Genomic DNA, 18,272 nt, shown 5'->3' with positions numbered 1-18,272 from the left:
AATTGGCTCGACTCATTACCTTCTGGAACGGCACCTGGCTGCTTGTGTCTCGGGAGGGGCAGAGTTAAGACCTAGAGTGCCATGGTGTCTGCTCGCCAGCATGGTACTCAGAAGTTAAGGACAAGGAGGCGACACATCCCCTAGATTTCTAAATAATAAAAGATTTTTGTGACTGTTTTTAAAGAGAAGCTGAAGTAGCACTTGAAAAAACAAAATGACGTGGCAAGTATTTGTTGTGAAGAGACAGTGGGGAGAACATTAGGTGGAAAATGGGAAAATGGGAAAGCTAGAACCAGATAACTTAGTCACCAGGTGAGGTCTGAATTCTGTGCAAGCTGCTTTGTATTTACTTGGGTTTGCAGATTACACTGGAGTTTGATCTGCAGGCTGGACCTGGGCGATTATGCATTATTGGGACGCCTTAGAGAAGAGGTACTCAGCAGGGGAGTAAAGAGGTAATTGGCACGTTGAGAATGCAAGTAATGAGGACGTAGCTGTGCTCCAATGGGCGAGAGGACAACTGGGGAATGATTAAAACACGCACAAAACGAACGTCATAATCTCCTTCTGGCAGACGCTTGTGTTCCTGCCCTGGAGAAGCCTCTGCAGCTGGAAGCGGTGGTCACCTTGGAGACGCTGATTTCTGAGTGCGGCTGACGAGGAGCACCAGGCCTTTGGGAGATCACACTGCATTACACAGCAGCGTCCCACAGTCTGGAGAGTTACCAGGCCATTTCCAGGTATGCATTCCTCTGCATCTTCCCTGGTCTCTTGAGCTTTGGGTTCGAAGATAGCTCTCCTTTTCCAGGCGAAGTCAAAGCAACTGTATACCATTCATTCAGCGAAGCCCGCCTCTCAGATGAACGTCCGTAATGTTCCCCTAATGTTGTGCTCCTCAATACTGGAGCAGTGCTTTTAAGAACATTCATCTTTTGGGGCTGGCCTGGTGGCATAGCAGTTAGGTTTACATGCTCCACTTTGGCAGCCTGGGGTTCACCAGTTCAGATCCCAGCCATGGACCTATGCACTGCTTGGCAAGCCATGCTGTGACAGGCGTCCCACATATAAAGTAGAGGAAGATGGGCACAGATGTGAGCTCAGGGCCAGTCTTCCTCAAAAAAAAAAAAAATTCATCTTTTGAGAAGGTATTGCCAGAGGAGTATCAATTCCTAATGAAAGCGTTATTCAATCAATGGATCTACTTTATGGGTTTGAAATATTCACCTGCAAGATGTCAGTTTGGTGACGGAAAATTTGCTTGGCTGGGGGCTGCGATATGTGGGTTAGAGTCTGGCTGAGTTTCATTGCCCGGTGACCTTGAGAAAGTCACCACACTCCCGGAAAACCTGCACAGCGATTCAGTTAAGGGGTTGCTGGAGGGTAAGTGCTGGCTCCTGTAAGTGTGTTTTTAATCCGACTGCACACTTGTCTGGTATTAGTAATATCTATAAATGAAGGTCAAAAGTTACACGGTTGTAGAAATGTTGCTGAAGGATGCACAACTTTTAAATGAATTAACTATTTACATATCCATGAAATATTGTGTTAAAAGTAAAAACTAAGTTAACCAGTTGGATGGCGTGCTTACTGATTAAAACTGAATATAGGCCCCTGTATCAGAGAAGAACGATTACCAGCAATTAATGCTAATTTGCATTTAGGGAGTCTTGGATTAAAGTTCCCAAGAGTTAAGAATAATGGCTGAGTTTTGAGAGTATGCTTTTTTTCTTAAAAGAAAATAAAAGAGTGTGCCATATATCTTATACGTATACTTTCAAATGTAGCCCTGACCATCTCAATCTTATTATTTGTTGACACAGATAATTCAGACTCAGGGTCTCACTTAAGCTAGTCTGTGATTACTTTTCGGAAAACAACTACAAATAAATAAAACCCTTATTTCTGAACTTACAAATTGTTCTTATTTGGTCGTATTGCAAAATTATCTAGATAATCTAGTCTAATTAAAACTATCTAGACCGTTGACTGAATTTTGGCTTTGCGTCTGGATTTCGACTTCACAAATCATACTCAAAATATTTGAAAACATAAGGCTAAGTGTTACATAAATATGACCCACAATTCAGTTTTAATTTACATATATAAAACAATGATTTCTCAACGTGTGAAGATTGTATATAGGGAGAAAACGCCTCAGCTCCTCAGTAATGTTTTTCATAAGAAGGAAAGAATAAATAAACACTATCTGAGTAAGTTGGTCGGAGCACGATAATTTTGTTAAAGTTAAACCTTTCGTTTTGCGGGAATTGTCGATTCATATTCACTGAGTTACGTGTCTGTCCCTCTGCCAGTTCCACAGTCTTCATCACCGTAGCTCGCGAGCAGGGACAGAAGCCCAGCACCTGCCTGGGCCTCCTCTTCTGCACTGGGCTCAGCGTACAGGGCTCCTGGTACAGCCTTGAGAGGGTGCCGTCCGGGCTCCGCCCTCAGTCTGTGCTGGGAGGGTGGGCCTGGGGTCACAGTGTTTTCAGTAGTGTCCAGCTGGAGTAGAGCTGTCATCCGAAAGCTTCCTGCCTCACTAGGCTTCTCTTGCTGTCCCTTTGGCTGAGAGAGCAAGCCTTTGGTGAGGGCTTTCTTATTTGCCTCACCTGTTGGTGTTTCCGGGTTGCTGGCTTCTTCAGCTCCCAGACTGGGACATATGAAGCAAAAAGAAACCCCAAGAAACTCAGCACTGTTGTTGAGTGGGTCCCGAGGACCCCAGCATTCTGCCTTCTTTACTCCACTTTTTGTGTCCTCTGATGTTCGCATCTACAATGTCCAGGATTTCCAGTTGCAATTAGAGGAAAGGGTAAGCGTGACAAAATGGGCCCTTGGAGGCCCAGGTCCTCAGATGGGAATCCTGATACAGCCCTTGGGATAAAGCTGCTATTTATAGATGGATGGATGAGCACATAGATAGGAGGGTAATTTGGATCTATGCAAAATTTATGAATATGGGAATTTGTTGCAAGAGTGGTGTGTTTTTAGACAACAGCAGAATCTTAAATGTTTTGAAATGTATGGCAAGTTAGACTATGTGCCTTCAATATACTGAACATCAGCCAGTTTCTGTGATTTTGAGAAGCTAGTTTATGGTTGTATTCCTCAAATCTAAGCACGTGTTAATTGTGTTGTGTGTGGGAGAAAAACTGCAATAATTTCCATTTCTCCTTTTTTTCTCTTGCCCTCATTTTCTGTGTCCTTCATTTCCTCCATTGATCTAACCTCCAAGATTAATGTTTAAGAAATGAGGGGGGAAAAAAAGGGAAAAACTCGAAGTGATCAATCCTAGTATTTAAAAATGTGCCTCAAACAAAATAGAAGAGCAATAATTGTTTGGAACCAACACTTAAGGGATCCGGATTTGTGTCTATTCGCAAAGACCCGGGTCATGTTTTCCTTCTTCCAGGGAGCTTTCCCTGATCGTGTTGGGCTGCGAGGACCTCACCAGGCCGCGCCTCTTCCTTCCTCTGCCATCCTTGTGATCACCACTATGCAGCTGACGTGTTTCGTTTCCTCTTCGGAATGTCTGCCATTGGCGCTTTTGTCCATTTCCCTGCATGATGGGAGCTCCTAGGGTCCACACACATCAGAGTCTTCCCGTGATGCTCTGCATGTCGCAGTGCCCCGGCCCCCATGCTTGCTGATACAGTTATGAATAATTTACCAGGTGAATCAGGCCCCAAAGGTACTCTAAGTCTTTCAGACATATTATGCTATAACTGGATTTTAACTCATCGACCCAGACTTTATCCTTTACATTCATTAATTCTTTATATTCATTACTCCTTAAGTGTCAGTTAACAGGGAATTAACTGAGGGCCAAGAAAATAGCTTGAATTACAAGGAGAATCCAGGAATCTGGATTTTTTGCCAATATTTACAACCACAATACCTGCTTAGATGACACTGAATTTATGCTGAAATCAGAAGTACTCTACTTAAAAGCAAATTTAGGTGTGTTAAACTAATGTTTAGCATTGTGATACCGAAATAATAAAATGCTTTATTTTATATTCCTGACTCCATTTGTCTAGTGATAAAGGCACATAATTGGCTATCATTTAATGTAAAACTGATGAATTGTGTGAGTCAGTGCTGTCCATGGAAATGTGGTAGACTAAATGATGTCTCCCCACCCCCGCCACCCACAAGATGCTGTGCGTCCTTATCCCTGGAGCGTGTCAATGGGTCATTTTATGTGGCAAAAGGAACTTTGCAGAGACGATAAAGTTAAGGATCTCTTGATGGGAGATTATCCTGGATTATCTAGGTGGGCCCAATGTCATCACGAGGGTCCTTACACCCAGGAGGTAGGGGAACCAGAAATGAGAAGCGATGCGACCACAGAAGCAGAAGCTGTGTGTGGGGTGGCGGGGAGAAGGGAGGGACATGGAGAAAGATATTTGAAGGTGCCGTGCCGCTGGCTCTGAAGAAGGGGCCATCAGCCAAGAGTGCATGTGGCCTTCGAAGCTGGAAAAGGCGAGGACGTGAACCCTTCCTCGGGCCTAGGCTGCTCCGCGCCCAGGACCGCGGCCTCCAGAACTGCCCGCTGGCGCCGCCGTTCTGTTTTAAGATGCTAAATTTGTGATAATTTGTTAAAGCAGCAACAGGAAACAAATACAGAAATGGTGTGAGCCACAAACGTGAGCCACATGTGACATTCAGAATTTTCTAGTAGTCATATTAAATAAAGTAAAAAAGAAAAGGTGAGATTAGTTTTAATAATATATTTTAGTTCACTCAATAGGTCCAAAATATTATTTCAATATGTAATCAAAATAAAAAATTACTGACACTTTGTATACTTTTTGCTTACTAAGCCATCAGAATTCAGCGTGTGTGTATAGTTATACCGCATCTGGATTTGGATTAGCCGCATTTCAAGCGCTCAGTCAGTACCTGCGGCTGGTGGCTAGTGGACAGTGCCATTGGCCTCAGTACTTTAGGGCCTTGTCTCTCAAAGTGCGGCTCGCTCACGAGTCTGTAGATAAAATCTCAGCTGCCCCTCCCCCAACCCATCTACGGAGGCAGAATGTTCATTTGAACAAGAACCCTGGGTGATTTCTGTGCTCAGTAAATTTTGAGAAGCGCTGCTCTAGACATTGGCTAAAACTTTTTTTTTTGGAATTATCCATGTGAAAAGTTGCTTAAATATTTTGTTTTAATCACCTCTTTCTCAAATGATCAGTATGTTCTGGTGATTTTTTTGCAAAATTTTAACTGTTGTTGGGCAAACCGAGGGTTTTCTGTGGCGATTCTGCTGACCCTCCGTCCTTCACAGTGAAGCCCCGCTATCAGGGTGATCACCTGCACAGGGGGAGGTCTGGCCTCCCCGCCAGCTGCCTTCCAGGTGGAAGAGTGAGTGAGTCTGTTCGGAAAGTGGTTTGACACCCTGAGGACACCTGCAGCCGCGGGTGAGAACGCAGCAGGGCGCATCCCGCGGTCTCCCAGGATGGGGCGGTGGGTGCTCCCAAGAGCCTGAGGGAGAGGCTCCTCGTGCCAGCCAGACTGCCCATTCACACACGAGAAAGGGAAGTGTCAACACGGTGAAGGCTCAGGGAGTTGTACTCTTTCCAAGCTCCTTAGAGCAACCAGTGTCTTTTCTCAGGAATTTGATGCCTTTCACACTTTGAGATGGGTGCTTCCCCGGCAAACTGAGCACAGTGAACTTGGGCGCTCAGAAATGTTAGTGAAATTATTTGACAAAATGAACATCATTTAAACCTTCAGGGAAATGTCAGCAACTGGGTAAGAGAAGGAGCAGAGTGTAAACCGACAGGGCTCACACTTCACCCTATGCCTGCTAATGCATCTGTTTTTTCTCCCTTGGTTGATGGGAGAAGGACTTGGGAAATAAATCCTTAGCTGACAGTAGGGCGAACAAGTTCTGTAACATTTTGTAATGCCTGAGAAGTGCTTTGGAATCATGACAGTTTTGTTATTTAATCATGTGACCAAGGCAATTGAAAGGGCTGAGGAATTTTAAAATTATAATGAAAAAATTAGGGGCCAGCCCGGTGACATAGTGGTTAAGACTGTGTGCTGTGCTTGGGTGGCCTGGGGTTTGCAGGTTCAGATCCTGGGCCTGGGCCTACACTCTGCTCATCAAGCCACGCTGTGGCAGCATCCCACATACTAACAGAAGAAGATGTTAGCTCAGGGAGAACCTTCCTCACAAAAAAAACACGAAAAGCAAAAAACAAGCTAGAGTTTTGTTTTTGGTGATGCAGTAATCTAGATTTTGCATGTGTATGTTTCAACTACAAAACACCTAGACAAGATGGATAAAATGCAAGAGATCTCTTCTCAGACGTGCTCCCGAGGTCTCGGGAATGTGAGGGGAGCCCTGGGCACAGCCAGAGATAGAGCGGGAAGTGGTGGGGGCTGCAGCTGCTCCCAGAGGAGGCGCCGCTGCCAGTCAGTGAGCGCGTGTGCTCCGACAGGTGGACGCAGAGAGGGGTAGGCAGGGAGACGGAGGCACAGCCTGGGGCCCACCTGAAATGAGGAGTTGACACTGAGGCCCTTTCACACAGCCAGGATTACAGAAGGATCACACTTCAGCAAAAGAGTAGACTAAAAAACCCTGTCTCCAGGCAAAAGGAGGTAACAAAGTCTCTAACTGGAATGTCAGGTGGAGAAAACAGAAGGGAGGAGAATGAAAACTCAAAGAGATACTGACTGATATTTTGCAGAACTGACAGACAAACTGGACAATCAGAATCAGGAACCACTACAAACCCCAAGCAGATAAATAGCACCGAGTCCATGTGTGGACACATTACTGTGCGTCTGCAGAACGTAAAAGACAAATGGAAAGATCACAGGAACAGCGGGAGCAAAGACGGGTTGTTTCAAAGGACAGCAGTTAGATTAACAGCAGAACCCTCCACAGCAGACACGGGAGCTGAGTGCTGAGAAAGCACCTGTCAACCTGTCATTCAAGAGAGACAATGTGATAGTCGCTTTGTGGTGAAAAAGTCTGTGAGGCAATCACTGAATGAACTCACGAAGAATGTACTCTCTGAAAAATTACATTGATTCTAGAAGAACAAACAGAGGCATAGGGAGGACTAATGAACAGAGGAATTGGAAAACATGAGGTTAAATATAAGCAAATACTGGGGCCAGCCCACTGGCTCAGTGGTTAAGTTCACATGTTCCATTTTGGTGGCCTGGGGCTCACCAGTTTGGATCCCGGGTGGGGACATGGCACCCCTTGGCACGCCATGCTGTGGTAGGCATCCCGCGTATAAAGTAGAGGAAGATGGGCACAGATATTAGCTCAGGGCCAGTCTTCCTCAGCAAAAGGAGGAGGATTGGCAGCAGTTAGCTCAGGGCTAATCTTCCTCAGAAAAAAAAAAAAGGAAAAAAATTAACAAGGAAACAAAAGATCCTCTATCTCCACTTCAAGATTGTTCTGAGGGCCCAGTCAATGGATTAGAATGAGACGAAGAAACAGAATGTACATGAACCACAAAGGAAGAAATAAAGGTGTTCTTATTCTCAAGTGATACAATTTTCTACATAGAAAACCCAACAGCATCTTAGTAAAATTATTAGAATTAATAAGAGAGTTTAGCAGGCTTACTGGATATTAGACCAATGAAAAAAGTTGCATTTCTTATTCACCAGGAACAAACAGTGACAAAATACAAAAATACAAAAAGAAGCACCATTTATAATCAACAGCAAAAATGGCTCTGAAGAATAAATCTAACAAAAGATGTGTGCAAAGTATACGGCAAAAGTTATGAACCTTAATGAATGACATTAAAAAAAAAACCCTAAGAAAACAAAAAGGTATGCTGCGCTTGTAATAAGTAACTCAGTCTCATAAATATGTGAATACTCTGAATGCAATGCAACCTAATGACATCTCCGAGAGGCTCTCCCGTGGAACTTGGCAAGATGATTTAAAGGCTTGTATGGAAGAGCAAAAGGTCAAGAATAGCCAAGACCATTTTGAAGAAGAATAAGGTGAGAGCAGTTGGCCATTTTCCCAAATAAATATCTCAAGGTTTATTGTAAAGCTGTAGCAACTAAGATAATGTGGTACTGTTGTGGGGAAGGAAAGCTTGACCAATGGGAGGGGTTAAAGAAGCCAGAGAGGTACCTACATATATGGAAAGTCAATAAACTAGAAAACTGCCGTTTCTAAAGAGAAAGTAGGAGGGGCCAGCCTCTAGCTGAGTGGTTAAGTTTACATGCATTGCTTTGAGAGCCGGGGTTTGTGGGTTCGGATCCCTGGCATGGACCTACACACCACTCATCAAGGCATACTGTGGCACCATCCCACATACAAAGTAGAGCAAGATTGGCACAGATGTTAGCTCAGGGCCAATCTTCCTTACCAAAAAAAAAAAAACCCCAAGAAAGTGGAACTGGGACAGTTGGTTAGTCACGTGTAGCAAAAAAAATTCTTTACCTTACTCCATTCCAGGGAAATACAATTCCTAAACATAAGACCTAAAATCTTAGATCATTAAAAGAAACCGTAGAGGTAGGAAATATCTTGTGTATAGGAAATAATTTCTTAACAAGACAAAAAGCATAAACCACACAGGAAAAGATTAACAATTTGAACATATTAAAATTTAGAGCCTCTAGGCCTCAGTGAGCACCACTGAGCCCAGCAGAGTAGAGAAGCCACAGGCACGGGGACACAGCAGCGGCGTGTGCAACTGACAGGGGCTCAGCGTCAGAACGTGTGACGCAGCCCACGACCACAGGAAACCAACAACGGCTTAGTAAACAATCAGAATATGAACAGATTATAAAAGGGGAGAACTGGAGTGACCAATACACTGAGCAAAAGAGCTTCAAACCCACCAGTAGTTAAGGAAATACCCACTGAGACTATGATACCTAGCATTTCATGTCTGACAGATGGCCAAAATCTAAGGCTGAAAATACCAAGAATTGGAAGGCTGTAGAACAACAGGAATTCAAATAAAAGCTCATGAAAGTGTAAAAGTGTACACTTAGGAGCAACTTGGCAATAACTAGCAGGATTGTGATGCTCACGTCTTACAACCCAGCGATACAACTCCTGAGGCGCAGGCCCTGAAGATGCTCTCGCACTGCGCTCGTGGAGACACGGCCCTCTGGGCTCGCTCCTGCTTGCCTCTCTGAAGCTATTGGCTACCGTTCTTCCTCTCACTCAGTCTGCTTCAGCCACGCTGGCCTCCTTTTTCCTGGAACACACCAGGCACATTGCACCTCAGGGCCTTTACACTGGAAGGCTGCCTGGAATGCTCTTCCTCAAGGTGTCGCCACGGTTCCTTCTTTATTTCCTTCCAGTTTTCACTTGAATGTCAACTTCTCACTGAGGTCTTCCTAGCTCTTCTAGTCTCTATCCCCTTCCTCCACTTAATTTTTTTCACCCTGGTGTTTCTCAGTAGTGCACATTGTATGTATTTGCGTATCTGTGGAGTGGAAGTGCGTAAAGGTAGGACTTGGGTTTGTTTTGTTTACTGCAGTGTCCCTAGTACCTAGAACAATATCTGCTCCATATTAGGGCTCAATAAATAGTTATTATACAAACAGATGTGCATGAAATGTTTATTACAGAACTGTTTGTATTTCTTCTAACATTGTGTGAAGTAGAGTAGGACAAATAGCATTCCATTTGTGCGCTGAGAGGAAACTGAGATGCCGAGGGGCTAAGGCGCTTGTCCGAAGTCACAAGACCAGTGTCCAGCAGAGTGTCAATTCCATAAGGCTGCCCTACCTCCCACCTGAATGAATTCCACATTCCAGCATGTTCTAGTCAGGAAAGTATTAGGACAGCAAATTGGTTTATTCTTTAAATACCGTGTAATCTTTCGGAAATGTACGACTTTGGAGAGAAATTTCCTATTTGTTTCGTAAATAAGAATTCCTTCACCAGAATAGGATGTGCAAGCTCTGAGCCATGCTGGCCCTGATGCGGATGAGGGAAGTGGCTCCCCTGCTGTGAAGGTCACTGGTGAGCAGTTCAACAGTAAGATGCTCATTACATGAGGCAGATGAAGGGTGCGAGGAGGGTAAACGTACGTTACGTGCATCTACTGTAACCACATTATATGGTGTCATTTCATCAAACGGAACTTTCTAGTCCACTTTGTTTAAAGCTTAAAATGAAGGAAAGAAAAAATGCATTTTATTAGCTTTTCCTTACAAAATATAGAGACTTGCGTCCTCCATAAAAACATCTGATGGCTATTAGTGTCAATAGAACTTATGAATCCAAAAAAGATGGAGAAGCCCCTCAGTGTAAAACGGTTAACAAATACAGTATCCGTATCCACACTTGTTGTCTCTCCTTCTCCTGGAGAAGCAGAGAGGGGGGAGCCGCCATGTTGCTGCTATGGCAGGAACTAGGGAAACGAGCTGCTGGGAAGGGAAGCCCCGAGGCCCGAGGCAGAAGTCCTGAGTTGGGTGTCAGTGTCATATTATCACTGTCTGAAGCTGGATTCTTTAAGGGAGATGGAAAGTGGCGTGGATGAGTTGAGGAGAACTTCTGAAAACTTCAATAGTGTAAAGTTCTTGCTCTCAGTGGGTTTATGGCTGGTTATGAGTACATCACAAGGACAAAAACGACTCGCCTTTTCACTAGCCGGGGTTGATGAGATGAAGTAAGCTTTGTAGCCCTTCAGATGTGGGAGTCAGGCACCCTGAAGAAACTCCCACACACACTCACAGAGACAGGAGTGGGTGGCTACTACCCACAGGCTGAGCACTGGAGTCAGGCGTGACATGGCCATCCACCAGGCTGGGTGTCAACACTGACTGCCTAATCAGGACTGACCAGCGGGGAGCTCCAGCTTGAGACAGTTTGAAAGCAACATAGTATGTTTGGAAAATTATTTGGAATTATCTATTAAAGCTGAGCCTATGTACATATACAATCCAGCAATTTGACTCCTAGAAATACCTGAGTAAAATGCTCTTATGTTCTGCAAAAGGCATGTATGAGAGTACTTCCATCAGCACTATTCATAATAGCTCCAAACTGGGAGTAAACCAAATGTCCATCAAAATTCAAACAGATAGGAATAATTGTTCAATGAAATACTATATAGCAATGAAAATGAACAAAGTATTGCTATATGGAACAACATGGAGTAATCTTAAAATTATAATGTTGGATGAAAGAAGCAAGACATAAAAGAGTATACACTGTACAAGTGAAAATAATCTATGGTGTGAAAATTCAGGATGGTGGCTCCTCTTGGTGGAGGTGAGGTGGAAGTAACTGGATGGGGCACGATGAGAGCTTCTGGGCTGCTAATGGTGTTCTGTTCCCTGATCTGGATTTCACTTCGTAAAGAGTCTTCTTAGTGTACACTTAGGATTCATGCACTTGTTGGTTTGTGCATTATACTTTCATAACATTTTCATATTTTATTAAGCAACATATGGGTAAATACGTGTAAGCACAGAGTACAGAAGTTTGGCAAAGTGAATTTTGAGTTGAGATGGGGCTGATAAAGAAAGATTGTTTGAAGAAGGTGAATTTTGAGATTCAGCTGAGAAATGCAGGTGGCTTAAAGGAGTTCAGAATAAGCGTGTTATATATTAAGGAGTGGGGAAGGTGTGGAAGGCAGGGGGCAGAAAATGCTTTGTTGAGGCAGAAATCCAATAATGATACTTAAAGAGAAGTGTATATGATGAGATGCGACAAGGAGGAAATTTAGATTTTGATATGCAATATAGATCTACTGCTTTTCCTCTCACAGGTTTTAATTTTTAAAAAATAATTATATAGGTAGCATATGCTACCTATATTTCTATATAAATATAAGTATTTTATATAAATATAAATAAATATAAGTATAATTATATATATAGTTATATAGGTAGCATATGCTACTTGTGGAACATTTAAAAAATAGAGAAAAATAAAGAAAAAAATGGCTTATAACTCGTTCTCCTGAAGTAACATTGTGGTAGCCTCTAAGTTTCTATATTGAAAATTGTGGAGATATAATTTGAGCATTAATATTAATCAGATGGAAGTTGAACAGTAAAGGAATTTAGCGATCAACGCAGGTGCGTCAGCGGCCCTTCAAGCCTTGCGTGCTCCCCGCCCCCAGCCCGCTGCCGGGGGCCGACGCTACCTTAAGAACAGCATCTGCATGCTGCAATCCTTTTTTCCTTTTCTTTCCCAGCTAACTGAGTTACAATCTTTCTGTTAAAGCAAACATGTCTAAAGATCTCTAACACAAGTAGAAACAACACCCCTCCCAAAGACAGCTGTCCGTGGGAAAGGTGAAGAATATTTGTCTTTTCCGATACATTTGATCAAATCTAAAATTCAGGATTTTAGAAGTGTGGCATGGGGAGTGAAGGATTTTGGCCATGGTCTAACTACAATACCAAAGGATGGGTTGAGGTCACAGAATAAGAGAGGAGGAGAGATGTCCTAGGAAAAAAGGTAAAAATTGCAGGAATTGGGGGCCTGCCCTGTGGCATAGTGGTTAAGTTCCCACACTCTGCCTCAGTGGCCCGGGGCTCGCCAGTTCAGATCCCTGGCGTGGACCTAAGCATCACTGTCAAGCCACACTGTGGCACGCATCCCACATATAAAATGGAGGAAGATGTTAGCTCAGGGCCAGTCTTCCTCAGCAAAAATAGGAGGATTGGCAGCAGATGTTAGTTCAGGGCTAATCTTCCTCAAAAATAAATAAATAAATTGCAACAATTGTAGCATCAAGTTCACTAATTTTGTCTCTCTTAGTATAATTTCCGTATCTTCTTCCACGTGGTTTCATTTTGTAGGGGAGACATTGGGGGCAAACTTGTGAAGTTACCCCAAGTTGGGAACTTATAAAATCCCCATGGAAGTCCATCCCGGGCATGGACGAAGGCAATACTGAACTCTCCAGGCTTGGTCTAGAACTCTATGAAGTCAGCAAACTCTCCTCATATCTGGGCACTCAAGGTCTCTGTCTTGATCTATTTTCCACAGGAATCAGAGAGCATCGCTCCAAAGGATCCTGGCAGCCGTGACAAATTTACTCTCTCCGCAGTCGTTTCTGCGCACAGCTATGGGTAATGAGTGGGTTCCTCACTTCCTCAAGGACGGTAGCTCTAAAGTTCTCATAGCTCTAAAGTTCTTGAGGTTGGCTCCTTGGGAAGGACATTCGCCTGCACTGGAGAGGGGACAACCCTGTGTAACTTTCCTCAGCAGTGAGCGTTTTAGAAATACCTTTCTGAGCAAGGATGGTGATTATTTATTATTTAGATAGAAAATTATTTACTGAAAGTGGAATGTGGCATAGGGGATGAAAACAGAGAGTACGTAAATAATCCAAGGGCATTGTGGTTGTTTGTCCATGAACTGAAAATGGGAGCAAAGAATTGAGGGAATTTAGAGTTGATTCCAAGGTCGTAAGTTAAGAACTGCAAAGCCTGCTTAAGGAGCGTTCAGAGACTAGAGGTAACATTTTGAACCTCATCTCAGGAAATGCAAGAGAGCACTTGTGTACGCTTGTATACTTAGTTCAAGGGTATCTGATGCTCGTGTGGTTTGTTAGAAAAGAATGCCTTGCACTTTTCACAAATATAAAGCTCAAGTTTACTCTGAGGAAACAATTACTGGGAAAGGGAAAACCACTATGGGAGAGGGGAAAAGACCTCCTATAGTCATATCAACTCATATTAAGAATAATGGCAGAGTTCCATTGTTCCAGAGGGACTAATTTGTCCCTTTGTTTCACTGAACAGCTGCTGGCGTCCCCTGGGTGGTTCAGAAAAGTGTGTCTCGGACCTCCATCTACTTAAGTCCATTAAAATTGATGTGTCCTTCACTTCACACAAACTCATGCCTAAAGTCCTAAATTTACAAATAAAATGTGGATTATTTGCATCATGAAAGAATTCTTTACAAAGGTAAACTTCAGTATTTCTTTAAATAGCATATTACCCTGGTGTGTTTTACAGTGTGGTTTCACGTGCGGTAATTTGATCTACATACAATTTTTCTAGGTGCACATCTTCAGGGTCAAGAGTGGATTGCCTGTATATTCATGACGGCATTGATGTGTCTAAATGTCCCAGCACACAATGTATGGGCGTCTCATGAATTATTGTAGGAACAACTTCCTGACCACCTCAGGGTGTTTAAGAAAGATACCAGCCTCCTAGAAACTTTGTATTCTAACTGCTGATCCAGGGGAGGAAAACCCAGTGGGGAAAGAGCAAGGGAAATTTCGCATTAGCCGTGTTATGGAGGTGTTCTCCGGCTCAGCTGCCATCTAGCTGACATACAGTTGTTCTGAGGCACTCCCTCAGTAACGCCCGCAGATGTTTTTGACTTAAAGTGAGAAACATGAGAATAATGGCTAGGGTTGCTCTTAGACTCAAATGGGACGATTGATGCCTGAGAACGCATTGACAAGGACAGTGCTAGACAAACATCAGTGATTCGTATTATTCCACCCTCCCAACTGTTAGTCATAACAAAAAAACTTGATTCTGGTGTGTAACGTGAACAAACACTGGGTTTGCTTCTGCTTCCAAAAAGCACTGAAAATGTCTCCAACAGAAAAATATTTTCCAAAGTATCAAACTTCCACTTAAAAAAAGAAACGAAATAAAAATGGGAAGCACAGAGGTTCATTAACCAAAAAACTGATGGAACGTTTGAGATGTGCACGTCATGACAGAGCCCCCCTGCAGTGCGCACACCTGGAGCCCGGCCCCCGTCTGCGCTGGAGCACGTGGCGAGCAGTGCGCCCAGGGAGGGGCTCGCAGGTGCTTCAGGCTGCTCAGGATGTTGAGCACAGCTCATCAGCAGGAGAAGTCATTAAGCAGCAGGAAAGAGAAACAAAAAGGATAACAGGTGAATGGGGGTGACTGGAGAGAGACGGGGAGAATGGGAGGAGTGGGAATTTATATGAAGCAGCAGCCAGTTCCACCATGGGAATAAAACACGCAATGATGTGAGGGAAAGGAAGCATGGGGCAGGGGGGGTTGTGGAAGGACTTGGTAAAGAGACAGTAAAAGAAAAGTGACTCAATAGGATAAAGAGGAGGAATGATATCAGCTATCAGAAAACAAAACCAACGAACATCAGAGAAAAGACCACACCGTGGATGGAAAGATGGCACAGGAGTCAGAAACTTTCCATTTAATGTGAAAAACAACGTGCCAGAGAGCTACCTCCTATCCGCAGTTGATACTTCAGGAGTAGAATTCGCTCTCATAAGCCACTAGGGTACCACTACCGAGCACAGGGCAACAGTAACTTCCTACCCAGCCTGGAAGAAGAAATGTGCCTTTCGTGGTTCTTAACTTCCGCCCAGGAGTGGTTAATCATTTGGCAAGATGAGTTCTTGTATTTACATTTTTTCTAGGACCCCGTAATATTATTAATAAATGAGTATGAGTGACTGGGACCGAAAGAGCTCATTGGTAATATCAAAAGCTGTTCTCTTTTGTCCTGTATTCTCAGACCAGAAATCACATGGGGACCATATTCAGAAACTGAAGATCTTCTCATTTGACCCTCCATCGTGAGACAAATGAAACTGCTGATTTATCAAGCTGAGACCAGGTATACTTTATTTCTTAGCCAGGCTATCTGTTATCAATGGGCAGGAGGTAAGGATGACTTATGCAATAGACTGATCCTCCTTTTACTCATTTATCTACAATAATCAGTCATTCATAAATGGTAAATTTTTCTTGTGTTGAAGCCAAATGTCCCTGAAGTTTGACTGACGGCAAAGGTTCATCACTAAAACCATTATTTGCATGACTCTTTAGCAAGCATGAGAAATACTCTTGTCTAAGAAGAAACATCAGTAGACCTGATGACCCTAGGGGGGCTTGGAGGGTTGAGAGTGACCGGGAAGGGCGTGAAAGAACCCTCTGGGACAATGGCAATGAGGGACAGAGCTTAATACAGAATACTACACCTTAACAGCAGTTAGCATCGCACAGATGTGTACGTTTGTGAAAACAGCAGATTAAAGAATACTCAGCAGATATACACTTAAGATTTGTAAATTTTATCATACATAAATTTTACATTAAAATCTGTAAACAATTATTACATTTTAGCTACTGATATACATGCCGAAGTATTTAGGAAGAAGTGTTTTGATGTCTGTACTTTGAAATGCATAAAACAGTGGGTTTATTGATGGCTAGAAATGCAACAAAGCCAGTACAGTAATATAGTACCAGTATAATCCAGGTGGTGAGTATACGGGTGTTCACGCTAAAATTTTTCTGTTTGTTGTATGTTTGAAAAATTTCATAATAAAATATTGGGATAAAAAAAGAGAAAAATCTTCTATCCTTGACAATGACTCTCTACTGAAGACAACTCCATCCTCTAAGGTGAAAGGATTTGGAGCTGAGACCCGGGCCTTGGGTGTAATTAGAGACCCAAGCGGGAGCTCTCTGTCTGAGCAGAGCTGGGTCTCCAACTCTTGAGAAGTCACTTTCAGTTCTGAGAGAGAAGTTCCTTTTGAAAACAGGTACCAAACACTTGCTCTCCAAACCCATCTTGCCCTCATTCCATTCCTTTGTCCTTTGGGCCCATTCCTTTGTCCACTACTTTTGGGAATGGCGTTGAGCTGAAGGGCGGCATGAGAAGTACTGCTACTCTATTTATGAAAAGGGTGTGGGTGCCATAGTCAGAGACGATACAGAGCTGTGTAGGAAAGGAATGGGGCAGGCTTGGCTCTTAATGGGATTGTAATGGGACAAGGGAGGTGGATTGGAAGATACGATTGAAAGACCTCATAACCAAATTGCTCATAGAAAACCTGTTCTCATGTAGGCCGTGTTGGCACTGTTGCATTTGTGGAGTCAGAGAGCTTGGAAAGTGAGCTCCAGAGGGCTCCTGAGGAGAGCCCTGTGTGAGAAAAGGTCTTAAACTCCCGGCTCCTTCTCCTCCCACGTCCTCAGCCGGAAGTCCCCTCCTTAGCACCTTTCCTCAAACTCTAAGGATTTACTCTCCTCCTTTCCTCTCTTATCCTCAGAATTCTTCATCCCCAAACTGGGATACCAAGCTAGATGTGGTCTCCCCAAATTCTCTTTCCTATTGTCCTACAAACAAGAAGAAGCAGGATTTTTTTTAAGGGATTTGCTCTTATTTACTATCAGAAAAGCAGATTAATAAGTAATAGACACGGACAAGCTACAAAAATTTAAGAAGTCACACAACTTCTCAAGGTGAAAGTTCAGATGCATATTTTCTGTTTTTCTTTCTAGAACCGTGGAGAACTGCCTTCGAATTTTGTTTCTCGAGAGTTCCTGAAACCTCCCTGTGGTTGTTGATGTTTGTCTCTTTCTGGTCCTTGCTAGCTGGTTTCGCAGGATCTTTCCTACACGAGCATCCCAGATGAAGGTGCAGAGGGAGCTCACAAGGCACATCCCGTTCAGGCTCACATTGTTCTCAACTGGATGCTTATGTCTCGGGGATCCCCTGGCCAGTGACGCCCTTCTCAACAGCCTCAGGTCCCACCCGGGAACTGCCTCCTTAAACCTTTACTCACTTAGAAAACTTGCTGCACAAAAGATGTGGCTTGGACTCACCTTATTTTCACTAGACCGATTTTAATCTGGTTTTGGGAAAGGCTAGTTTGTATCTTTTCCATGGGGGAAAGATTATGTACTGTGATTTTTCCTCTTACTCTCGGGAGCATACTACTGTAGTTCGGAACGAAGGGGATATTTTAAGTGATCCAATCCCCAACTTCCAGTTTGATTGCATGTGAATTTAGATTCTTAAATGCTTGTCATCCCAGTGTTAAGAGCAAAGAATTTTTATTGTTTTCTGGAGTAAGCAGTGACCATCGACAGATCAAACAAGGCCAATGGATAGAAGCCTCCCTCAGAGGAAAGAAGAGGAGATGGCATGGGCGTCAACGCTGGGAACTTCTAGACTAATCCTCATTTACAAAAATTTTATTCTCTTTAAAAATTAGGAAGTGTGCATAAAATGTGATTGAATTTTTATACCCTTATAAGAATGATTATATAAGTAAGAGTTAAGAACATTTTTAAAGGGAGTTCTTTACCAGAACACGTGTCCTGGATCTTGGTTTGGGAAACGCAGTCACCAGGGGATAGAAACATGTGGCCCAGATTGCAGCATGTTCTTGGTTTTCTAATTTGAATTACAATAATTACACTTATTTTGTATCATAAAGATGGTTATAAATTTCAGGTCAATTCATGCCTTTCAATAGGGAATGAAAGTCTAATTTAAAACACAAAGGCTGACTCTGACTCCTGTGTGCACACACACACACACACACACACTGAAT

General features: G+C 43.2%; 1 long non-coding RNA gene across 1 annotated transcript; it reads left to right on the top strand.

Annotated features, from left to right (window-relative positions):
* Positions 1 to 605: 605 nt before the first annotated feature.
* LOC124238020 (uncharacterized) lies at positions 606 to 18,223 on the top strand. The gene is made up of 6 exons (XR_006888214.1): positions 606 to 740; positions 12,956 to 13,038; positions 13,714 to 13,878; positions 15,443 to 15,544; positions 16,336 to 16,475; positions 17,215 to 18,223. It is a non-coding gene; the product is annotated as an uncharacterized LOC124238020 (long non-coding RNA).
* The last annotated feature ends 49 nt before the right edge of the window (positions 18,224 to 18,272 follow it).

The sequence above is a fragment of the Equus quagga genome, chromosome 4 (assembly GCF_021613505.1).
Source record: "Equus quagga isolate Etosha38 chromosome 4, UCLA_HA_Equagga_1.0, whole genome shotgun sequence".
Lineage (NCBI taxonomy): Eukaryota > Metazoa > Chordata > Mammalia > Perissodactyla > Equidae > Equus > Equus quagga.
Note: the sequence above shows the minus strand (reverse complement) of the source record. Positions and strands in the feature narration are given on the sequence as shown.